Source organism: Squalius cephalus (genome assembly GCF_949319135.1).
Source record: "Squalius cephalus genome assembly, chromosome: 11".
Classification (NCBI taxonomy): domain Eukaryota; kingdom Metazoa; phylum Chordata; class Actinopteri; order Cypriniformes; family Leuciscidae; genus Squalius; species Squalius cephalus.
Genome location: NC_137132.1, coordinates 28116413 through 28143301, shown reverse-complemented (window position 1 = coordinate 28143301; position 26889 = coordinate 28116413). Strand labels below are relative to the sequence as shown.

The 26889-nt window shown below is 41.0% G+C and overlaps 3 protein-coding genes across 3 annotated transcripts in view; 2 read left to right on the top strand and 1 right to left on the bottom strand.

Moving 5' to 3' along the window:
* The window catches only part of LOC307166775 (uncharacterized protein), a 34930-nt gene extending 29435 nt beyond the window's left edge, over nt 1-5495 (bottom strand). Inside the window, exon 1 of the mRNA XM_079885412.1 lies at nt 5250-5495. The gene's annotated coding sequence lies outside the window, so the exon portion shown is untranslated. The remainder of the gene's footprint in view (nt 1-5249) is intronic.
* Nucleotides 1-26889, top strand: part of LOC307166773 (uncharacterized protein) — a 419028-nt gene that overhangs the window by 215403 nt on the left and 176736 nt on the right. The gene's annotated exons all lie outside the window — the stretch shown is intronic.
* Nucleotides 1-26889, top strand: part of LOC307166774 (uncharacterized protein) — a 125102-nt gene that overhangs the window by 62600 nt on the left and 35613 nt on the right. The window lies entirely within an intron of this gene.

Here is a 26889-nt window from a genome sequence, read left to right as displayed (position 1 = left end):
CCTGTCGGTAATTGGTTGGAACACTATTTGTTTTGGTTTGGAGTGGTTGGTGAAACCAATTGTTTTTGTGTGCAGATCTCAGAGCCTAGGCTGCCTACAGAGACGCGTTTTTTTGACGGCATGCTTATGGGGCGGGCAGCTAGCGGATCGTTAGGAAAGATTAGATGAATGTGATAAAAATATTTTTGGGCCTGAAATCACTTATACAACCTTTAATGGCGGGCGCTTGTTTGTTTTACCTTTCGCCTGAATCGACGTGCGTTGCGGTCAAAGAGTATAGAAGCCCTATGCGCGCACAGTGCATTATGGGAGTACAACTCCCGGATGTCCGACCCACCTCGAGAATCTAAGCCAACGTGCAAACTAACGCAAATCAAAGTGAAAGTAAGTCACAGACGCTTAACACACAATCATCGTCATTAAAAGTAAAGAAACGAAATGATCTTACCAGGGCTGTTACTGCTCTCTCTTATTGCGGTCTTTGATTTTGAAATTTTAGCTGATGATCAATAAAATGCAGCTCATTAGTGATGGCAAAATGAGGCTTCCTGAACCACCGAGACCTCGCAGCCCATTGTACTCCGCAACACGCAATTACCATCATTCTCACCTACAAGCCACCTAATGTGAGTGAAAGTTTTTACCTATCTCAGCTTTCTGATCTAATTAAATCTGTTACAACAAAAGAGCTTGTAATTCTAGGTGATATCAACCTTGACTGGGATGATAACTCATCAAAATCTTTGAAAGCTACTGCATTGAAACTTGGATTGTATCAACTAATCAAGGAACCAACGAGAGTTAGCAAAACCCGCAGTTCCATTCTGGATCTCATTCTTACAAATCAGCCCTCAAAATATACAATGTCGGGTGTTATAGAGGTGGCTATTTCAGATCATTCACTAATTTACGCAGTTAGACGAATTTTAAAACCCAAAAAAGCTCATGCTCTTCACTCTGCTCCTAAAATACCAACCTCAAAATTACCACAATTTAATGCCGATCTTAGTGCTACTGACTGGAATGATGAGCTGTCATTACAAGATCCTGAACAAATCCTAACACAGTTTCATTCTAAACTACAGAAAATACAGAATAAGTATACTACAACTAGCAAGGTTCGTCCAAGGAAAAATAAATTACCTTGGATGAACACTGGATTATTTCAACTCCTTAAACTGAAGGGCACTCTTCTTAAATTATATAGATTAAATCGAACACCTGAGACTAAAAATAATTTTATACAAATTAGAAATAAAAGTACTCTTGAGCTGCGTAAAGCTAAGGCGGTCTATTTTAAACAGCAAATTACTCAGTCTGCTAATAACCCAAAGACACTATGGCAGACTCTTAAGGCCATTACTGGTGAAAAAGAATCTGAAAAGAAAAATAATGCTAACACTCAAATTTCTCTACGGGGTACTCTGATCTCTGACTCAGAAAAAATTGCATGTGCTTTTAATGATTATTTTGTATCATCAGTTAGAGAATTAGCTATGGATTTTGCTACTCCCTCCTTGCCTTCACCAGTTCTCTACTCAACATCTGACCAGTTCTCTTTTTCTGAGATAACACAGAATGAGGTGATACAAGTACTACATATGTTAAAAAATTATCATGCCCATGATATATACGGTTTAAACACCATATTTTTAATGACTCATGCTAATAGCCTGATACCTCTGTTTTTACATTTAACCAATCTTTGTATCAGGCTTTCCATTTTTCCTATTGAGTGGAAAGCAGCACAAGTTATTCCAATTTTTAAATCTGATGATCGCACTCTTGTCTCAAACTACAGACCAATTGCAATACTACCAGCAATGTCTAAATTACTGGAAAAAGTTCTGCATAACCAGCTAAGTGCATACCTTGAATCCAATAACTTGCTCAGTGACTGTCAACACGGTTTTCGTGCTAAGAGATCAACTATGTCAGCACTACTTCTCTTCACTGAACAATTACGTGACTCTCTTAATAAAGGTCACATCACGGGAGCTATTTTTATTGACTTTCGTAAAGCATTTGAAACAGTGAACCATCAGATATTGCTGAACAAACTCCACTCGTTTGAACTGTCTCCATCAGTGATTGAAATGCTTTCCTCATATCTGACAAACAGATCGCAGACAGTCAATTTTAACCATGTCCTATCGCAGCCATTAGGCTGTAATATGGGCGTGCCTCAAGGCAGCATTCTTGGACCCCTACTTTTTCTTTTATACATCAATGATTTCTCACGAGTCTGCAGACATTCAAAATGCTTATTGTATGAGGATGATACTGTTATTTTTCTTTCTGACTCAAATCCTACTGTCATAAACTCCAAATTATCATCTGACCTTCATCTCTTACATGACTGGTTGAAAAAGAACCATCTGACCATTAATGTAAAAAAAACTGAATGTATGTATTTTCACTCACCCAGAAAATGTTTTTCTTTTAATGATTGTATCAAATTTGCAAACCAAAATCTTGTTATCACAAAGACCTATAACTATCTTGGTGTTCTATTGGACTCGCATCTCACATACCAAGAGCATATTTCCAAATTAACAAAAAAGCTGAATCAGAAACTCTATGTTTATAATAAGATAAGGTCGTATCTCTCTTCCTCAATCTCTGAAACTTATCTACATGCTATTGTGTTCTCAACAATGTCTTATTGTTTGCCAATATGGTCTCTCACTACAAAAGAAATCACCGAACCGATAGCACGACTATACTATAGAGCACTCAAGATTCATAGTAACCTCCCAAGATGGTCTCATCATTGCAATGCCCTAACAAAAGCTTTGACTTTCCAGAACTATGTAAACTGTCATGCCATTACATTTTACTCTCAGATTCTAAACAGCACTCACAGAGCTTCTTCCGACACACAAGATGAGACCACAACGTCTCACTAGGTCAGTCTCTCAGGAACTTATCCCAGTCCCGTCTTATAAAAATAATTTTGGTAAGAGATCCTTTTTTTATACTTACACCAAAATGTGGAATGACATTCCCTATCACATTCGAACATTATCTTCTATCATACTTTTTTAAAAAACATATAAACTATTTCTCCGGGATAGTCATACTTGCACACACTAATTTGTTTATAGATTTGCCTTCATGTATTTTACTGTTATATTGGTCGGTACTCTGTTCAGTCTATGTCTATGTCTTGTAAAAATGTACTGAGCTTGTTCATTGTTTTATGTTGCTGCAGAACAGGAACCTGCTGTAAACCAGTTGATTAAACTGAGCCAGGCCCGTTTGACGGTGACTTAACTGTTACTTTTAACTTTTCCTGTATAATAAATGAAATGAAATGAAATGAAATAATGTAATAATATACAGCCCTAACACATATATGAAACAATAAGACAATGACATTAGCCGCGTTTCCACTGTCGGGCCAGGGCCGGGCCGTGCTAGTGCGTGCCAGGGCCAGTCGCGTTTCCACTGTCACTTCCGGGGCTGGATCGGGGCTTACTCGAGGCCAACGGCCAGGATTTCTGGCCCGTCGAATACCTTGGGCCAAAGCGGGCCAGCTCGGGCTAGAGGAGTGGTTACCAACAGAAGAGGAGTTTACCAGCGCCGGATGATTCTGTCAGCATTAAAGACTTAAAAATAAAATAATTTAACTCGCGTTCATGTTTGAATGCCTTCTGTTTGTGATGCAAAAGACTATGCGCGCTAACCGTTACCATAGTAAACATAGTAAACGCTTGAAGATACGCATATAAAAAAAAACATAGCGAACGCTTGAAGAAATCAGACCAATCTTAAAAGGCTATGACAGTCATGTTTTTATTTTATCTGTCATAGCCTACGTCTCGTCTCTTTAAACCGGACTATCATAAAATAAAGTAATTTTTTTTTTCGGGAGCTTCCTCTGTTTCTCTGACTGAAATATCTGTATGGGAGTCGAGAGATTGCTAAAGCTCCTCAGGTCGTGGCATAAAGTTGTAGAAATTATCATTTTTTTCTAAATGTGATGTAAATATGATAAAGAAACAGACGCGACTGAAAAAGTAAGTGTGTCCTCTTTCTTTTGTGAAATAGACCTAACGGTAATTTATTTCTGAGTGACTAATGTGCAATTTTGACATAAATTAATTCATTATTATCAATGTATCACTTTTTATTGTAAATCTGTGGTAAAACATCGATGCTTGGGTTTTTAATATTCAAGTAAACAAATAAAAAAAAATGCTATAGCAAACGGCCGCTTTTATCGTGTTTGTTTTCAACGCTGTTTCCAGTGATTTCTGATTAGTTTTCTGATAAAACTTCCATTTGTTGGTGAAAGGATGGGTTAGTGTGACGTTGTTCCAGAGAGGCGTGTTACGGGCGTGTTTTAGTGAAGCGCTGTGGAGCTTCTGGCCCGACAGTGGAAACGCAGGCCCGGTGCTATTGGCCCGAGGCTATTAGCCCGGCACGGCCCGTTTAAAGCCCTGGCCCGGCCCTGGCCCGACAGTGGAAACGCGGCTAATGATAGTTATCTAACTCTCTGACTCGCTGACACTACTACAACTGCTTCTACTACTCCTGCAACACCCACAAGATGGCGCGAGTTTCGAAGCCCCTTTATCCGGAAGCGACACTCAGACCGTACCGATGACGTATCCACATAAACCGAGGCCTCGTTTGTCATTAGTCACGTGATTTTCACGTTAACAACACAAGCCTCGAATCGCGGCTTCATCTGGCACGCCCATTTTTTTCTCGACACAAGCTCCGACGCCTCGCTTCAAATGTCACATCAACAGCTCATATCTGTTGCTTTCGGTGACGTGCACTCCATTAAATCTGCATATAGCGCGGGAATTGAAGATCGGATTTAAATCCGTTTTGCAAAAACACATTTATGTGACCAGGTGTAAATGGAATCGTTTTGATAAATCAAATAGCTATCCGATCTGACAAAACGCATGAAGTGGCCAGAAACAGCCCCTAAATGACTTCATGAAACAAGGAAGTACTGTACTAGCCCAACTACACTTTATTTGGACAAGGCTCAGTTTGAAAGAAAATATTACAAAAATATATTACAAAAATATTGCTATTTGAAAACATATTGCAATCTGAAAACTCCCAAAATAATAGATTAGGGAAAGTGTCGAAGAATGTCAAGTTTCTAATGACGAAATATAGGCTACACATTGAGGCCTAACAATAATCACACTTTATCTTATAATTGGGATTCTTTTCCCTCAAGTAAACAATAAATAAATAAATTCAGAGTGAATCACACTTACCAGTAAAACCTATTTAGCTCCTCTTCTGAATTCTGTGAGTAAATGTCGAATTTATCGAAAACAAACCCTTGGTAAGCTGATAGCCTACTATTAGACACGTAAAGGACCTAAGCCGAAAAAAAAAAACCATACACAACAGAGTAAAAAATGTAGTTTAAATTTGAAGGATCGTGGCAGCCACATGTAAGTAGTCTGTGTGGTGGCTCACTCACTTTTACTTTTACTTCTTCTTCTTCTTCTTCTTTTAGAGTTTAACTGGCGGCAAAGAGTATAGAAGCCCAGTTGGCAAACCAATTTTTATTTACCGCCACCTACCGGACAGGAGTGTGGTCGTCGAGAATAGTCAGAGGGAATTATTCACCTATGCGCATCTATACCTTTGATATAAATATCATATGTACATATTAAATACGGTAAAACAACCCCGTATTTTTGAGAAACCTCATAACTTGATTTTTAACACTTTTAGATACATCTCCTAAGAGATTAACTAAAGTAAGCGCTTTTCCTTCTTTATATAGGACTGATGTTAAACAACTATGCTCTTCCATGTAGTTATTGCACTCTATTAGGACATGTTCAGCTGTTTCTGGCTGACCACAATAATCACAGACTCCTGTCTGATGTTTCCTTATACGGAACAAAGATCTATTGAGACCTGAATGGCCAATCCTCAAACGTGTCATCACTGCCTCTTCTCTCCGGCTTCCATCCCTAGACCTACCCCCTCCCACATTTCTTTGCGGTTTGCACACAGTAAAGATATCTGACAGGGTCATTACTATCCCACTGCTCTTGCCACATCCACATCACTTTATTCTGAATAATAGATTTCCCTTCAGCTTTGCACAAAGGGACACTGATGTCAACCACATCCAATTTCAAGGCCTGTTTAGCTAGAATATCCACCTCTTCATTTCCATCAACACCTACATGGACCCAGACAAACTGAACACAAACATCTTTACTATGCAGCTGAAACAATATATGGTACATTTTGTATAATAGATCTAGTCTGCATGACTTTCCTGTTTTTATGCTCAATAATGCAGCTTGACTGTCTGAGGACTGTCTACAGCTCTGTTTATGCCCCCAATGCAATTCATAAGCAGCCAATTAAGAGCTAAAGCAATGGCAGTGAGTTCAACAGTATACACTGCAAGATAATCAGAAGTTCCTCTTTTAATTTTGATGTTATATTGTGGAATACTCACTGCCGCTCCTGTTCTGCCATTGTTAGGATCTTTAGACCCATCAGTATACAGTACAAGGTGCTCTTTAAACTGCTCAAAATAATTTTGAACAACAAGCCATTCTGGGGTACCCCTACTTTTCTTTTTCAATGCCAGTTGAAAAAGCTGCAAGTAGCTGCAAGTCCACCACTGGCATAACAAACAACCATGGAGGTATAGATGAACATGGTACAGTCGAACTGAACTTAAAGGGCACCTATTATGCAAAATTCACTTTTACATGGTGTTTGAACATAAATGTGTGTTGGCAGTGTGTGAGCAAAATCACCCTAGAATGATAAAAATCCACCCAGTAGTTTTTTTACTATCTCAATAAATCATAAGCACTGTCTCAGAACGCCCTGTTCTAGATTTCCCTCACTGTGACGTAGAAATGAGCTAAGCCCCACCGACGTGATTTGATTGACATCTGGTTTTGGCATAGACCCCGCCCTCGGTGATCTGCATCCTCCATTGTTTCAACGACAGCCGGTAATGTCTCCTAAGAAGTGTGTTGTGGGATGTAAGAATGGACATACTAGTCTTCACTGACATCAGAGCCACTGAAAACGCAGCGGATGGATTTTATTTATGAAGAAAAGGCACCACTTAAACTTCCTAAATACGAGATTCATTTTCTGACTGACTGTTAACGAGGGTCAAAGTTAATCCTAGAGTGTGGATCGTTGCCTAATTCGCGATCCAACGTCACCTCCAGAAAAAGTAAGTGTATTTTATGATTTTTGAGCAAATAGTCATTTCAATCGATGTCAGCAAGTTCAACAACAAATGCGTCTAAAGCTATTTATTGTCGTCGTCATAGGATGTCTCAACAAACAACGTCAGACAGTTTTATGTCACGTAGGCATTTTTTTGCAGCATTTACAAATGTAAATAAATTAAGGTCTGCTCTATCTCCATAGACAGTAGGCTATATAAACGTCTATCTCCCTCCCCTTAATAAATAATTAAAAAAATTCGTTTGTACTTCACAGTAGTGTGTGTGTGTGTGTGTGTGTAGTTTCAAAAAATTGCGCGAACGTTATCACAGTTCGTGTGTGTGTGTGTGTGTGTGTGTGTGTGTGTGTGTGTTGCACATCCATAATGGCAAAAGGGACGCGATTAAAACTTTGTAAGTACATAAATATATCAAATAACCATTCCGAGACGTTTAGTCCATTCTCATTCGTGTTTATTCTGTGCCGGACTCTCTTCATCATCTGGGTCCAGCAGCAGGGCGGGGATATGCAGCTCATTTACATTTAAAGTGGTACATGACAAAACAGCTCTTTTTAAAACAGGCCCCAAAAATGACATTTTCAAATGGTTATAATAAATTAACTGTGGCGTATTTTGTGCTGAAACTTCACAAATGCATTCTGGGGACACCCAAGACCAATATTACATATTCTAAAAAGGGGCATAATAGGTGCCCTTTAAATTGTGTCAGGCCTACATTCTGAGCTTTAATATCCCCAATCCACCCAAAGCTATAGTAGACAGACTCCTGATGTTCCCAACAATCCTGCAACACAGCTTTTACTGGGTGAACACTATGACCCTGGAGATTGATTGACCCAGTACGCATATGTGGCCGAAGCAGTATTTTTGTAATATAACTCAATTCAGATAGCCTGACTACGCCACCTTGGGAATTACACCCAAGGAAATATAAACAGGGTTCGTACGGGTGCTTGAAATCCTTGAAAGTGCTTGAATTTTGATGTTGTGTTTTCAAGGTTTGAAAAGTGCTTGAATTTTGGATAAAATGCTTGAAAATGCTTGAATTTGTAACTGTATTTCTTTCACAAGAAATATCTTTCTGACGAAATAGTTCTTTATTAAATGGAGAAAAAAAATGTAGCCCTTCAGAATCAGATACAGATTGATTTGCGTTACGCTGGCCAGAGCAAAAGTAGGCGGCGTTTTCATTTTGATTTCCGCGGTTGTTTGGATGCACCGTTTTTATTGGCCACTCAGCGGCAACAGTTGAACTATTTTAAACTTTGACCGCGGCGTGCGAGCTCGCTGAGCTCCGCTTTGGTCCGAGTCGCGCGGCGCAAGCCATTGAAATATATTGGTTTCATTTCATACCGCAGCGCGGTCCGCGTCCTATCTGAAAGGGACATTAGTGACAGAGTACTTGGTGTGATAATGTAATGTAAGTATTGCATGTCCGTTATGTTCATTTGTGGAATATGCAGTGAACATTGCCAAAATTACAGAACTGTAACGTGCAAATTAACCTGCAAACGTTAGCCCAGGTCAATAACAACAGTCGTTGATTGCTGAACTGAAATCAGTCAGTGTCATTAGTATACTGTTAAGGCCCGTTCACACCAAGCACGATAATAACTATAAGGATAACGATAAAGATATATATATGCGTCCACACCAACGAACGATAACGGTCTTTTTATTCTAAACACGCGCGCCCCATTTTAAATGCGCGAGACCTTTAAATTAGAATGGATTCTGATTGACTGTTAGTGTTTTATCGTTTGACAGCTGAAAAAAAATCGTTCTGAAAGTGATCCCAACGATATCGTTCCTCATATCTTTATCGTTATAGTTGTGGTGTGAACTCTGTTATTCTTTAATATGGAGAACGATTTTTAGAATTATATCTTTATCGTTATCTTTATAGTTATCGTCCTTGGTGTGAACGGGCCTTTACTGTAAGGTTTAGGATGGCCCTATGCAATATTTACACTGCTCTATTCCAGTAAATGTATTAGATAACGTTATGTCTTGGCCCAAGACATCTTGGCAATGAAATGCATTTATCAGGCAGGTGCCTGTGCACTCAGATATTGTTCAAACCTTGTCTATATCAAGAATGTGTCCCAAAACGGGAAGGCCTGTCAAATATTTCTGTTCAAATCCTAAGTCTTCATATTTGAAATTTATTCAGTTTTACAGCCTATAAATCACATTATCTGGTAAGCAATATTTGGACATTAATATAATGAAAAGTATATTATTCATATGCTTTAGGCTATATACTTAGTGATACATTTTGAAGAATAAAACTTGTGATTGGCTTAAATATTAGGGCTGCACAATATATCGAAATATTGCAAATGTATATATTACAATATGCATAATTGCATATCGCAACGGCTTGCAATAACTGGGGTCATGAACAAAAGATAAAGAAAATCACTCACTGCTTTTGGCTGAATAGGCTAACTTTTGTAGCTTTAAGAATCAGTATATTTAATTCATGCAGTGAAAACTAAGCAGTGTTTATTTTTACATTTGATTAATCAGTTTCTGTTGTTAAATAAACCTAATGTAGGATAACCTGAACCCCAGTGATGTTAAAATAACACTTCTTATGCTACAGTAAAACACTGATGTTCACTGTCAGAAGTTGTAGGGATATTTTCTTATCACAAAAAGAATGTGAAACACGTATGTGTAGGTTATATCATTTTAAAGATATTTTAAAGATAATTTAAGTTAATTTGACACATTTTAAGCATTATCGTATCGCATATTGAATATCGCATTATTTAATGAGTAATCGCATCTCATTTTTCTTCAATATCGTGCAGCCCTGTGCTATTATGAAACATTTGGCTGTTTATCTCTTTTGATGTGATAAAAACACTAAATAATAATTTTAACTATGTATTGGTATGTAATTTACGGTAGTGTAAGGTGCTGGAAAAAGCTTTAAAATGGACCTGGAAAGTGCTTGAAAAGTGCTTGAATTTGACCTTGGAAAAAGTGTACGAACCCTGTATAAAAGAAGGAACCCAGGTTCGGTGGTGCAGAGAGAAGTCAGAGTCGTGTAATTCAGCAAACAAATAAATAATTTTATTTGAGAGGAAAATATTCTGCTTGTATCTTTAAATAGTATAAATCACTAGCAAGTTTATTGTAACAATACTAAGACAATGTTAAAAGAACATTCCTCCGGGCATACGTGATCCAAGCAAGTTATCACATCAAACAAAACATCACAACCAAAAAAACAAACAAAATGTATCGTCTCCACAAAATAATATATATATATATATATATATATATATATATATATATATATATATATATATATACACTCACCTAAAGGATTATTAGGAATACCTGTTCAATTTCATATTAATGCAATTATCTAATCAACCAATCACATGGCAGTTGCTTCAGTGCATTTAGGGGTGTGGTCCTGGTCAAGACAATCTCCTGAACTCCAAACTGAATGTCAGAATTGGAAAGAAAGGTGATTTAAGCAATTTTGAGCGTGGCATGGTTGTTGGTGCCAGACGGGCCGGTCTGAGTATTTCACAATCTGCTCAGTTACTGGGATTTTTACGCACAACCATTTCTAGGGTTTACAAAGAATGGTGTGAAAAGGGAAAAACATCCAGTATGTGGGCGAAAATGCCTTGTTGATGCTAGAGGTCAGAGGAGAATGGGCCGACTGATTCAAGCTGATAGAAGAGCAACTTTGACTGAAATAACCACTCGTTACAACCGAGGTATGCAGCAAAGCATTTGTGAAGCCACAACACGCACAACCTTGAGGCGGATGGGCTACAACAGCAGAAGACCCCACCGGGTACCACTCATCTCCACTACAAATAGGCAAAAGAGGCTACAATTTGCACGAGCTCACCAAAATTGGACAGTTGAAGACTGGAAAAATGTTGCCTGGTCTGATGAGTCTCGATTTCTGTTGAGACATTCAGATGGTAGAGTCAGAATTTGGCATAAACAGAATGAGAACATGGATCCATCATGCCTCGTTACCACTGTGCAGGCTGGTGGTGGTGGTGTAATGATGTGGGGGATGTTTTCTTGGCACACTTTAGGCCCCTTAGTGTTAAATTGGGCATCGTTTAAATGCCACGGCCTACCTGAGCATTGTTTCTGACCATGTCCATCCCTTTATGACCACCCTGTACCCATCCTCTGATGGCTACTTCCAGCAGGATAATGCACCATGTCACAAAGCTCGAGTCATTTCAAATTGGTTTCTTGAACATGACAATGAGTTCACTGTACTAAAATGGCCCCCACAGTCACCAGATCTCAACCCAATAGAGCATCTTTGGGATGTGGTGGAACGGGAGCTTCGTGCCCTGGATGTGCATCCCACAAATCTCCATCAACTGCAAGATGCTATCCTATCAATATGGGCCAACATTTCTAAAGAATGCTTTCAGCACCTTGTTGAATCAATGCCACGTAGAATTAAGGCAGTTCTGAAGGCGAAAGGGGGTCAAACACAGTATTAGTATGGTGTTCCTAATAATCCTTTAGGTGAGTGTATATATATATATAAAGAATTAATAAAAACAAGTAATAAAAACTCAGTGAGTGTTTTAGCGCAATTTTCTGACGTCATGGGATCACAACACTAAGAGATAGTAGCCTAAATCTTTTTATGTTTTTTTTTTGTTTTTGTTTTTTTGTGCGTTCCCGAGATTAGACCTTCCTTAACATAATGCCGAGAAAACCCGAAGTCTCTAGGTGGTCTGGTTGAGGAGGAGATAGAAGTGCAAGATTGGTGCGCACAGACAGAACAGAAATCATGAGTTAACAATCGCAATTTTGTCCGTAGGAAAATTGCGCTAAAAATATATATATATATATACACTCACCTAAAGGATTATTAGGAACACCATACTAATACTGTGTTTGACCCCCTTTCGCCTTCAGAACTGCCTTAATTCTACGTGGCATTGATTCAACAAGGTGCTGAAAGCATTCTTTAGAAATGTTGGCCCATATTGAAAGGATAGCATCTTGCAGTTGATGGAGATTTGTGGGATGCACATCCAGGGCACGAAGCTCCCGTTCCACCACATCCCAAAGATGCTCTATTGGGTTGAGATCTGGTGACTGTGGGGGCCATTTTAGTACAGTGAACTCATTGTCATGTTCAAGAAACCAATTTTAAATGATTCGAGCTTTGTGACATGGTGCATTATTCTGCTGGAAGTAGCCATCAGAGGATGGGTACATGGTGGTCATAAAGGGATAGGGATGGACATGGTCAGAAACAATGCTCAGGTAGGCCGTGGCATTTAAACGATGCCCAATTGGCACTAAGGGGCCTAAAGTGTGCCAAGAAAACATCCCCCACACCATTACACCACCACCAGCCTGCACAGTGGTAACAAGGCATGATGGATCCATGTTCTCATTCTGTTTACGCCAAATTCTGACTCTACCATCTGAGTGTCTCAACAGAAATCGAGACTCATCAGACCAGGCAACATTTTTCCAGTCTTCAACTGTCCAATTTTGGTGAGCTCGTGCAAATTGTAGCCTCTTTTTCCTATTTGTAGTGGAGATGAGTGGTACCCGGTGGGGTCTTCTGCTGTTGTAGCCCATCCGCCTTAAGGTTGTGCGTATTGTGGCTTCACAAATGCTTTGCTGCATACCTCGGTTGTAACGAGTGGTTATTTCAGTCAAAGTTGCTCTTCTATCAGCTTGAATCAGTCAGCCCATTCTCCTCTGACCTCTAGCATCAACAAGGCATTTTCGCCCACAGGACTGCCGCATACTGGATGTTTTTCCCTTTTCACACCATTCTTTGTAAACCCTAGAAATGGTTGTGCGTGAAAATCCCAGTAACTGAGCAGATTGTGAAATACTCAGACCGGCCCGCCTGGCACCGACAATCATGCCACGCTCAAAATTGCTTAACCCTTTCATGCATGAATTATGATATCCTCAGTCAGGATTTTTTTCCTATGTGTTTTTATTGCTCTTAGGGCATGAAAAACAAGAATTGATTTTTATTTTATTTTTTTACAAATTTTTCAAAGAGATCTTCAGATGTCCACTTGAGTGGACAGCATGCATTTGGTTTAAACTTAAGATATACTAGATTTAATATAAGACAATAATCAAACACATAAAGTATGTGAATTTAACGAACTAATCAATACAATTATATCAAATCATGTGAAAACTATAAAATATATACAAAAATTCTAAATGCAAAATATTGCAAAGGCTTCATACAACTTCATACAAGTTGCACTTGGCGTATCTTTGATATCAGAACATGAGGACATGATTCCATCTGATTTTTCTACAGTCTGTCAAGGTACAACTGTGGAAACCACTCAGATGTTCCCTCCAGTGCACCAGAGTATGGAGATTTACCCTTATTAGCTGATAATTCTGATTATGTTCAAGATGGACATGCACATTTCTATCATAGCCCTCCTCTGAGAAAACCTAGCGATAAGTTTTTTCAATCTCATCTGAAATGATCAGTGTTGGGGGTAACGCACTACAACTAACATGCATGACCCATTCAGATTACTTTTTTGATGTTACAAGTAAAGTAATGTGTTACAAGTAACATGCATTACCTAATCAGATTACTTTTTGATCTAAAAAATAATTAACTACAAGTAATGTGCATTACCTAATCAGATTACTTTTTTATGTAACAAGTAAAGAAACGCATTACAAGTAACATGCATTACATAATCAGATTACTTTGTGATGTTATGAGTAAAGAAATGCATTAAAATAATGCATATTACATAATCAGATTACTTTTTGATGTTATGAGTAAGGAAACGCATTACAAGTAACATGCATTATGTAATCAGATTACTTTTTGATGTTATGAGTAAAGAAACACATTACAAGTAACATGCATTACGTAATCAGATTACTTTTTGATGTTATGAGTAAAAAAACACATTACAATAACGTGCATTATGAAATCAGATTACTTTTTGATCTAACAAATAAAGTAATGCATTACAAGTGTCATATATTATGTAATCACATGACTTTTTTCAATGTCAATGAAAATTACTTTCTAATAATACAAATACATTTATTTACAGTAGAAAAAGTCACTGCAGATTAAGTTTTTAAGTTTTAAATTTCAAAAACAATATTCACATTATAATTATGAATTGTAGCTGAAATATAGCAGTTGATGCATGACGTCCACTACAGTGGACATGTGATTAATCAGAGTTTTCTCTCAATCTAAAATCAAAACTTGGAAAATTTTACTGTGATATGACTCATTAGATATTGCTTGATGCTGCAATATTTTTTTTTACCTCCAAGAGTCTCCTAGATTCGAAGGAATGGGTGGATATTCTGGAGCAACTTGGCATGTCTGACTGACCCTTGGCCATCTTAGTTTGGAGGGGGGAAAAATCGAAACACAAAGGCTTGCCACTTGATTGCAATTTATAGGATGATGCACAAGGGTCCAATGAAGAGATTGATGTGCAACTTTGCCATAAAAACCCGTGCAAATTCAAGAAAATGCATTTTTAATAGCTGTCCACTGTAGTGACCACTATGCGTGAAAGGGTTAAATCACCTTTCTTTCCCATTCTGACATTCAGTTTGGAGTTCAGGAGATTGTCTTGACCAGGACGACACCCCTAAATGCATTGAAGCAACTGCCATGTGATTGGTTGATTAGATAATTGCATTAATGAGAAATTGAATAGGTGTTCCTAATAATCCTTTAGGTAAGTGTATATATATATATATATATGAACAAGGCTAAAGTTACTTTAGGGGTGGCAAGCTAGCTATAAACAACTGTGCGCTCAACCATTTATGTGTGCACGGCAAACAAAATAAGTCGAGGTGCTCAACCCTGGTGCTCCAACCTCACAGCAAATGTGTTCACCCAGGTGACTAGCCTCCCCCTCGGCGCCCTCAGCCTTGACTCAAACAAAAAAAAAAAAAAAAAAAAGAAAGATTAGTGGGTACGATACAAATACAAAATAATCACAGTAATCACATCCGACACAAATAGAAAGATTGACCAAATCAGTAATTATTGGTCTCAACAGGTGACCGTTAGGGAGACACTACTGATATTATATGATATAATATAATTAATTACACCACACGGCCAACGGCCCAAATCACACTGGTCAAGCAAACCTCATTAAGGAAATAACAAAAATAACCCAAACCATGAAATGAAAAACAAAACAAAACAAAACACGGCAATCATCAAGTAAACTATCCGTTCACGAGAAACAAAGAGACTGATCTAGTCACGAAAAACAAAACAAAAATAACCTAATCATGAAAAACAGCAGCACGACCTGAGTTAATCACGTGGTATGCGGGAGACTGCAAAACAAAACGTAACACTCAGATCAAGGTCTAACATTGGCTGTTTCTCAATTCCAAGAACGCAGAGAACGGACTTGTGTTCTCGTGGAGACCGGTCTTGCCAAGCTTCCTTGGAAGAACGAACTCGGAACCGGCCGCAATGACTTCTGGGACACCAGGCGAGTACTAGCTCAAGTCTGCATTCGATGCATCCTCGGTATCAAGAACACATCTGGGTTCTTTCATGCGTCCTCTGTACTTGCGTTCTTGAGAATTGGGTCTGAACTTCGACGGTTATGATGACGTAAAACGAGAACACAAGGACGCAAGATCGCTGAAGAACGCATATTGAGAAACACCCATTATTTCAATCAAGGAATATCACCTTATTTTCCATGACAACAAGGGCGACGCCATTACGCTCATTTTGTCATCTTACTTCCGGCTAAGCGGGACTTCAACTTCCGGCTGAAAGGACCTACGCTAGTTTCTAGCGTAATTCAATAGTTGTAACGGTAAAATATGTTAAGTATTATATGATCAGTTAGGGGCTGACATAACAATTGGATTAAGAGGATAGAACAATTTAACCAACGGTGTTACGAACACAATTATGTAGGCTAAAGCGATCGGAGTGTTGTGGTGTACTTTACGATTTACACGAGGAGCACCTGAGGCAATGGCGGAAGGCGCTAAACTTGAAGTGCTCACCCAAGCGCTGTGTGTTCGTACCATGTGTGTTAAGAAGAAGAACACGTGTGTTATGTCATGTGTGTTTGTACCATTTTATGGACGGGGAGCAGACTGACGAACGAACACCTTTACCCCGAGTAAAGACTCGGCTACGATGTTCTGGTAAAAAAGTCCCGACGGATGCTGAACAGGTTGTCAGATTCAGGTAAGCTAACTTACCTAACTGTTGTTTCCTAACTTACCTATATATGTGCTTGTTAGCCTAACGTTAGATGAAGTCCGTTCTATGAATATACATTATAGATTATACATTTAAGATTAGTAACGAGCCGTTCACAAAATACAACGAATCTTGCATGATTACCATTGGCCACCTATATGTCATATTTCTTATATTTCGTTTACTTTGTGATATGGACCTAAGGGTCTGAAATAAAGAATGGATGAATATTCACGATAGTACAATATATTATGGTACATTACAGTCTTACAATAGCTCACATTATTCCTGTAAGGAGGCCAGCTAGCTACATCTCTCACTCAGATATTGATATTGACCTACATAGAGTTAGGAGATTGTGTGTATACGGTCTCGTTTTTAATGCATCTTTCTTTTTCACACTGTTCTAAGTATGAGTGCCATCATAAATGAATTAATTCTCATTTTAAGTAGCCTACTAATTTAAATCAACATTTTAAGTACTAATTTAAATCTAATTTAAAAAGTACTATTTAAATCTATTTTAAGTACTAATGTAAAGATGTTTATGGTTCTATTATTTCCATAGAACATCGATGAGAGTCAGTGTTGCAGTGGACAACTGTGAGGATGATCACAGCCACAGGCCCCAGACCTGTGATGCAGACACACAATGGGAGGATCCATCTGTCTCTGACCACAACTACGCTCCAAAATCTCAACTCTGCTGAGAAACGACCACCTTTGTCAGCTCTACACAGGGTCGACATTGATGCATTCCACTCAGTTGCAGAGCACCTTACCAGTTCACACACCAACAGCTTTCAGCTACACACTTGGTATCAGCTCCTGATGACTCTGATGAAGCTGCTTCTTAAAGGGATAGTTCACCCAAAAATGAAAACTCTTTCAGTAATTACTCTCCCTCATGTTGTTCCAACCCCGTAAGACATTCGTTCATCTTCGTAACACAAATGAAGATATTTTTGATTAAACTGAGTGCTGTCTCACTCCTCCATTTATTTATTTATTTTTTCTTAATTTGTGTTCCGAAGATGAACGAAGGTCTTACGGGGTTGGAACAACATGAGGGTGAGTAATTACCAGAGGCGGACAGAGTACACAGCTTCATTACTTGAGTAAAAGTACAGATACCCCTTGCTAAATTTTACTCAAGTACAAGTAAAAGTACTACAGTCAGATGTCTACTTAAGTAAAAGTACTGAAGTACTTGTTTTTAAAAGTACTTGAGTACCAAGAGTACAAGAGTACATTTTCTAAATATTGCATTACTACTGCCATAGTGCTTACATTTATGTACAGAAACGTCCTACATGGAGTTATGAAAAATGTTAATGTTAATACTAGGGGTGGAACGGTACACAGAAGTCACGGTTCGGTTCATACCTCAGTTCAGACATCACGGTTCGGTACGAGTTCGGTACAATGGAGGGAAAAGCAAAACAAAAATGCAGAAGGCATTGTCTCAGGCTCAGGCTGTACCACCTAGTGTCATACAGTCTCTCCCCTGAGCTAGCTGCAACAGCCTGCCCTGAAGTGTGTAAAGTAAGATGTAAACAAAATAAGACAATCAGCTATAAAACTGAAAATAAAGCATCTCTTATTTATGTGCGGACGCACGAGCGCGAGGGTGCGCGCGGCAAAAATGTCGTCATTGTGGTGTGGGCGGTCATGCGCGTTGGGTGTGCAAGGCCACATTTTGCTTGGCGGTGTGCAGTGCACGGCTTTTAGCGCACGGCTCCGCATCCGAAGACGCACGACTTCGAGCCGAATCTGGCCGAGCATGTGAGAGACGGACTTGCGGTAAGAGAGTGATTTGATTGATTTACAAGTTTAAAAATCTTGAACTGTAATGGAGATCGGGAGTGAAGCACGTATAATTCATTTGTGTTTATTTTTTTGAGATCGCCGCGAGTGTTTTACGGTCTGTCAGTGTTGTTAATCTGCCGTTCAGGCGCGAATACAGGCTGTTTAATTATCAATGCGCATATCGGCGCATCTGAACTGATAAGTTAAAGCCACAGTCATAACGACAAGACTAAAGACTGTTAACGCAGTTGTTTCCTCCACAACGAGGGAGATCTTGAGGACCAGATAGCGCCCCAAATACCCGCGTTATTTGGGGTTCCTCTGGCGGCGCGGGAGGTGCGGTTTCGTCGGCTGACGAGGGAGAGAGAGGACGAGGAGCTGCGCGAGGCCTGCTACAGGATTCCGGAATTGCTGTGTGGTTGCACGTGGAATTGAGGTATCTTGGTTTGATTTGTTTTGTGCTCAGGAGAGTGAAGGGGCCATTTTTCAGTTTCCCGGCCACCACGAACACGAGCCACGATTCAGGCCTGCAACGGGGTGGTTTGTGTGTATGACTGGTGTGTGTGTGTGGGCCCACAGCATTAAATATTGGTTCATTTAGTATTATTCAGTGCACTGAAAATAGGATGTGAATATTCAGAGTATATTTTGTATAATCTGTGTGAGTTATTGTATGTATTCATACCTTTGAGGTCATTGGGTCAACCTATACTGAGTGTATTTGACATAGAGACTACTTTCAGTAGGTCTGGCACCTGAGATATTGCCCTTCGGTGTTTAAATTGTGTCAGAGTTAATGGCAATGTGATTGTGTGAATACTTTACATGTTGAAATTCATTTTTTGAGCTAGTTTACATTTAATAACTTTATTCCAATTAAATCCTTTCTTTTTTATGGTACTTCTACAAGTGTTTTATTCTTTCAAAAGTGTTTCTGTTGACTTGGTTAGTTAAGGTGCGTATAGATTTAATTCTGCATAACTTTCCAAAAGAAAAGTATACATTGTGACTTCCGAGGGGCCTAACTTCAACACCTGTAGGCATTTAGTTCATGAATCTGGAGCGCTGTCCTACTTAGTTACAAGGAAGACAGGTAGGGGGCGCTACATAACGTGGGGGCTCGTCCGGGATCTCCCTCTGGCAAGTCACAGTATAGTTGCTGAAAGAAGAAAAAGAAGAATTAATTGCATTATAAGTAACTGAAAAGTGTATCAAGTGTTATTATGGCTCTAACAAAAGACCACAGTCTCCAAGCAGAGTTGGCCAACTGGTGCAAAGATGCTAGCATTGATGAGACTCATGCTTTAATGCTGTTAAACGTACCTGTTCACACAGAAGTGGCCGAAATTGAAGAGGTGATGGAAGCAGTAAAAGCTCTAGGAAGAGTTCGTGTAAGGGACACGAGAGAAGGACCCACTTCACATTACTTGCTGGTGTTGTGTGAGTGCAGACAAGCCATTGACCCAAAGTGCATACCTCCTGAAGTGTCAAGGGGAGAAAAGGAAGAGCCCTGGTCAGTCATAGTAATCCAGACCACAGAATCTGCATCCGACACAGCTTCTGCAGGGTTTACAGAAAAGTTTGCAAAGTTCCTGATGGAAGAAGGAAAGTCTCTCAGCGAGGTACAAGCTTTGATTTCTCCACACAGTACCACTGACAGTTCCCCTGAGTCAATCATACGCGCCATGGGTGAGGTCCTGGAAAAGACAGTAAAGCACTCAAGTGACAGCAACACATACCGACGCCTGCGCACATTTTCAGCCGTAGTTCCAACCCCCATGGGTGAGGAGAATATGGAAAATTGGATTGATCAAGCCAGGCTGCTGATAACTGAGTGTGACTGCTCCGAAAAAGAAAAACGACGCAGAATTGTGGAAAGCCTCAAGGGACCTGCAATGGATATTGTAAGAGCTGTCAGATTCTCTGATCCTGAAGCTAGTGCCTCACAGTATCTAGAAGCGTTGGAGAGCACCTTTGGATCATCTGAGTCTGGTGAGGAGTTATACTTTAAGTTTCGTCTTATGCGCCAGGGCACCAGGGAGGCTTTATCTGAATTCCTGAGAAGGATGGAGAAGACCCTCAGCAAAGTCGTGGAACGAGATGGACTGACCCTCAGTATGGTCGATAAAGTACGAGTGGAACAGCTGATTAGAGGGGCTGTGAATTCTGACATGATGTTGCTCCAACTGAGGCTGAGAGAAAGAAAAAATCACCCACCTTCTTTTCTGAGTCTGCTGAAGGAAATACGTGAGGCAGAGGAGAGTGAAGCCGCTCGCCACAGAATGTCCGCAAAAGCTAAGGCCATACTATTCCACGAAGATGAAAGAGCCAGTGTGTCTGTTATCCAGGAACTCAAGGCCGAGCTTCAAGAATTGAGAACCCAAATAAGCGGGGTTGAGGGCCAAGATGTTTCTACTTCATCATTAGTGATTAAAACCAAAGAAAAACCACTCAAGAAAACAACTAAAAAAAACTGATGATTCAGAAGTCCAAGAGTTAAAGAAACAGGTCCAACACCTACAGCAGCAGTTGGCAGTTCTGAGTGTCAGTTCTACTCAATACTCACCTCATGTGCTAGAGCAGCGGCCAAAACCATGCCAGTCTGTTCCCGCGGCGTTAAGATATCAGTCAGCCCGAACAAGAGATGACTACTTCTGCTACAAGTGTGGAGAAGATGGCCATATTGCCACCAAGTGTCAAGCTCCACCAAATTCGGATCAAGTGATTCAGAAGCTGATTCGTTCTTTGCGGCAGGCAAAGGGTGGAAAGCATGAGACAGCTGACAATAGAACTACTCAAAACCAAGCCTGTTTCTCCAAAAAGAGCCAGACCACCATCCATGAATCCAGCCATCTTCCTAAAGGACTAGTAGGACCGGCATCCACTGTAAAAGTGAAGCTTAATGGCCGTGTATGTCAAGCACTGTTAGACAGCGGATCACAAGTGACGATTGTGTTTGAAAGCTGGTATTCCAAGAACCTGCCTGATGTGCCCATTCACCCCTTGACTGGATTATCCATATGGGGCCTCAGTTCCTCCAGTTATCCTTATAAGGGCTATATTATAGTGGATGTCACCTTTCCCGCCTCTGTCACTGGTGTGGAGGAGTCGCTGTCCATCCTGGCTCTTGTATGTCCTGAACCCCAAGGTCCTTCCCAGCTGCCAGTCATTATTGGTACCAATGCCAGTTTCTTCACACGCCTTGCTGCTCTTAGCCAGGATACAGAAGGATCCAATGTTGCATGTGCTTTGAGAATCCAGACTCGACACCCTGCAATCCATCTGCCACAGCAGCAAAAGACTGAAACTCTTCCTGATTCACCTGAAGGAAAAGTCCGATGGATAGGACCTGGTGATTGCATAGTTCCACCAAGGGGAGAAGTGTGTGCTGTCTGTAAACTGGAGACTGACAAGCCTTTAAGAAAAGAGATCTTTGTGGTAGACATGCCCGAGGACGCTAGTCTCCCAGCTGGAACATTCATAACCCCAGTGGTACTCCCGTCATCCGCAGTAGAAGGACAAAACGTCCAAGTGCTGGTCCATAATGAAACATCCAAAAATATCTCCATTCCTGCAGGAACAGTAATTGCCAATGTATATCCGACTGACACACTCACCGCAAGTTCTGAAGAACAGAGCTCCCAAACAATAGACCCGAGCTTGTTTAATTTTGGTGAGTCATCCATTCCTGAGGCCTGGGAACAGAGACTGCGTCAAAAGTTGGCAACCAGAGGTGATGTGTTTTCTGTTGAGGAATGGGATGTTGGATTAGCTCGTGGGGTTGAGCATCCCATCAGACTGAAAGACCCAAAACCATTCAGAGAACGCTCCAGACGCATCGCTCCTGCAGATATCGAGGATGTAAGACATCACATCAAAGACCTGTTAGCAGCGGGAATAATTAAGGAGTCAAGGAGTCCGTACGCATCGCCCATTGTTGTACCGCGGAAGAAGAATGGGGCAATCAGAATGTGCATCGATTATCGAACGCTAAATGCTCGTACCATCCCTGATCAGTACACCACTCCCAGGATCGACGATGCCCTGGACAGTTTGGCTGGTAGTAAATGGTTTTCTGTACTGGACCTCCGCAGTGGATACTATCAAATAGCCATGGCGGAGGAAGATAAAGAGAAGACAGCGTTCATCTGTCCCCTGGGATTCTTCCAGTTCGAACGCATGCCTCAAGGAATTACTGGAGCTCCAGCCACATTCCAGCGGCTAATGGAGAAAGCTGTAGGTGACATGCATCTCCTCCAAGTTATAGTGTACCTTGACGACATCATTGTGTTCGGGCGCACACTTGAAGAACATGAAGAGAGGCTGTTAAAAGTCCTGGATCGTCTGAGAGAGTGTGGCCTGAAAGTGTCAATTGACAAGTGCCAGTTTTGCCAGCCTCAAGTACGGTATGTGGGGCACATTGTGTCAGCTGCTGGCGTATCACCAGACCCAGCCAAGATTGACGCCGTAACACGCTGGAAAAGGCCCACTGACCTAAAGACGTTGAGGTCGTTCCTGGGGTTTTGTGGATTTTACCGGCGATTCATAAAGGATTACTCTGCCATTGTAAGGCCTTTGACGGAGCTCACCAAAGGTTACCCACCAACATCTGGGCAAAACAGAAAGTCAAGCGATGGCAAGAAATACTTCAGAGTATCTGAGCAATTTGGAGAGCGTTGGGACGACACCTGTACAACAGCTTTCCATAAAATCATTTACTGTCTCACACATGCCCCAGTACTTGCTTTCGCTGATCCTGCCAAATCATATGTACTGCATGTAGACGCCAGTCTGAGTGGACTGGGTGCCGTTTTGAATCAGGAGCATTCTGGAGGACTGAGGCCCGTAGCCTATGCAAGCCGGAAACTAAGTGCCTCCGAGCAGCGTTACCCCATTCATCAGCTAGAGTTCTTGGCGCTCAAGTGGGCGGTTGTGGACAAGTTTCACGATTATCTATATGGAGCCCAGTTTGTGGTGAAGACCGACAACAATCCACTTACCTATGTGTTGTCAAGTGCCAAGCTGAGTGCGACGGGTCATCGTTGGTTAGCTGCATTAGCTACCTATAACTTCAACTTGCAATACAAACCAGGAAGTCACAACATCGACGCGGATGTATTGTCTCGCTACCCCTGTGAATCGACTGCTTGCTCTGAATGGAAGGAAATACCCAAGTCAGGAGTAAGAGCCATCTGTCAGTTAGCAGTGGTTGCTGAATGTGGAGGTTCATCATCCAGACTGGTAGATCACTTAGGTGTTTTACCTCAGAGTATTCCCGATGCGTTCTCTTGTCCCACAGCTTTGGGTCTTGGTCAAATGGAACAGCTGACTAATGCAGAGTTGAGGAAAGCTCAAGAGGATGACCCCGTAGTTGGTGTAGTAAAGCAAGAAGTGGAGTCAGGAAGAATACTTACAGCTGCTAGGAGTTCTGATGCTACCATTGCTCTGTTACAGCGGCAGGGAGACAAGTTAAAGATAAAGAGCCAACTTTTATACCGAGTCACCAAAAGTTCCTGTGGTAGAGAAAAGACACAACTCGTCTTACCCGGAAAGTACTGGTCTACTGTGTTGCACTCTTTGCACGACGACTCTGGCCATTTGGGAGTAGAGAAAACTACGGAACTCCTGAAAGATCGCTTCTATTGGCCTAGAATGTCTGCATACATAGAGCAGTATGTTAAGGATTGTGGCCGTTGTGTAACGAGAAAAACATTACCCAAGAGAGTTGCACCATTGAATCACATAACCAGCAGTGGGCCATTCGACTTAGTGTGCATCGACTTCCTGTCAATTGAGCCTGACTCAAAAGGTATTGGTAATGTGCTAATCATAACAGACCACTTCACACGCTATGCTCAAGCGTTTACCACCAAAGACCAGAAAGCTCTGACTGTGGCTAAGATACTGTGTGACAAATTCTTTGTGCACTATGGCTTACCCTCTCGCATCCATTCAGATCAGGGTCGAGATTTTGAGAGTGGTCTCATAAAAGAGCTACTAAGCATGCTGGGAATCCGAAAATCCAGAACGTCTCCCTATCATCCACAAGGAGACCCACAGCCCGAAAGGTTCAACAGAACACTTCTTTCCATGCTTGGTACGCTGAATCCTGCAGAGAAAAACAGATGGAGTCAACACATTAACAGATTAGTACACGCTTACAACTGTACTAAGAACGAAGCAACTGGGTTTTCCCCATATTATCTTCTGTTCGGAAGAGAGGCTCGTCTGCCAGTGGATGTGTGTTTCGGGACATCGCCTGATGGAAAGGAAGCGGGTAGCCATCGACAGTATGTGGAAAAAATGAAATCAGAGTTACAGAGAGCATATCAGTTAGCCACCGAAACTGCCCAGAAAAGTCAACAAAGGAACAAACGGTTGTACGTCAAGCGAGTGACACACCAGAGTCTGACAGTGGGAGATCGTGTGCTGATAAGAAATCTGGCCGTGACTGGAAAGAACAAACTTGGAGACAAGTGGAATTCTGTTCCTTACCTGGTGGTGGAAAAGCTAGAGAACTTACCGGTGTATCGCCTGAAACCCGAATCCGGCATGGGAGGTGTAAGAACTTTACACAGAGACCATCTCTTACCAGTTGGGGACCAGGTGAGGTTGGCAGATCCGGGAGAACTAACGGAAGTTTCTGCTCCGCCGGAGACCAGGACAAGATCTGTGGAGAGAAAACGGAGAAGAGGATTGGGAGAAAGGAATGTGGCCCTGAAAGGAAGTGAGTTGAGGAACCACTCTGAAAGTGAAGAGGATGACCTGTGGTATTACTACTCGGATAGGGTGGAGAGACAGCCCAGGACAGAGTGTGTTACGCGGGAGGAATCTACAGTGGAGGAGGAAACTGTTAGCCTTGGAGGTGAATTAGATAGACCCCTTGTCGAAATGGCAGAGCCTATATTCACTGAAGAAGGACCTGGAGAGCTCTCTGATCGGAGTTCAGATGAAATGGGAGATCCTGGTTTAGAAGGGGGAGAGCCTGAAGTAGTTAATGCTGCTAAAGAGGTAGTAGAGACTGTCCATTCCCGCCCAAAAAGAGACATAAGACCAGTAGTCAAGTTGAGTTATGATAATCTGGGCCAGCCCACTAACCGACCCTTAACTCTGGTTCATAGAGGGATGGTCATAAATGTAGAGGGTGGGGAAGAGTCAGAAACGAAACCCTGTAACACTATGTGGTGTCACCCTATGGCACAGTGTGCTCGTTGTAGTAAAGTAAACTCTTATACTGAGCCTAAAGTTACCATTAAAGTGCTGAGAAGTAATCTCATGGGGTCATGAGATGTTTAGAAGGGGGAGCATGTAACCCAGTAGAATAGAATTATTCAGTTAATGGGTTATCTCAATTTATTAGTTTTTATTTAGTTCTAATCCAGAGCTAAAATGTGAATTAAATATACATCTCAGTATAGTATGTTTAAAGGTGTGTTCCTTTAAGTACGTTCGTTCCTATTTCAAGTTTGATTGAGATTTACATTTGAAAATGTGGCAAAACAACAAGTTAGGTGTTTCATTATTTTATTGGTTTATGTGAATAAGTCCCGCCCTCACTGGTGTTTTGTGTAACGTGAGTGGTTGTTCGAGAGAGGGGGAGAAGATTTTGACAAGGCGGGAGTTCAGTTAGAGAAAGGGGAATGTGAGAGACGGACTTGCGGTAAGAGAGTGATTTGATTGATTTACAAGTTTAAAAATCTTGAACTGTAATGGAGATCGGGAGTGAAGCACGTATAATTCATTTGTGTTTATTTTTTGAGATCGCCGCGAGTGTTTTACGGTCTGTCAGTGTTGTTAATCTGCCGTTCAGGCGCGAATACAGGCTGTTTAATTATCAATGCGCATATCGGCGCATCTGAACTGATAAGTTAAAGCCACAGTCATAACGACAAGACTAAAGACTGTTAACGCAGTTGTTTCCTCCACAACGAGGGAGATCTTGAGGACCAGATAGCGCCCCAAATACCCGCGTTATTTGGGGTTCCTCTGGCGGCGCGGGAGGTGCGGTTTCGTCGGCTGACGAGGGAGAGAGAGGACGAGGAGCTGCGCGAGGCCTGCTACAGGATTCCGGAATTGCTGTGTGGTTGCACGTGGAATTGAGGTATCTTGGTTTGATTTGTTTTGTGCTCAGGAGAGTGAAGGGGCCATTTTTCAGTTTCCCGGCCACCACAAACACGAGCCACGATTCAGGCCTGCAACGGGGTGGTTTGTGTGTATGACTGGTGTGTGTGTGTGGGCCCACAGCATTAAATATTGGTTCATTTAGTATTATTCAGTGCACTGAAAATAGGATGTGAATATTCCGAGTATATTTTGTATAATTGTATGTATTTGTATGTATTCATACCTTTGAGGTCATTGGGTCAACCTATACTGAGTGTATTTGACATAGAGACTACTTTCAGTAGGTCTGGCACCTGAGATATTGCCCTTCGGTGTTTAAATTGTGTCAGAGTTAATGGCAATGTGATTGTGTGAATACTTTACATGTTGAAATTCATTTTTTGAGCTAGTTTACATTTAATAACTTTATTCCAATTAAATCCTTTCTTTTTTATGGTACTTCTACAAGTGTTTTATTCTTTCAAAAGTGTTTCTGTTGACTTGG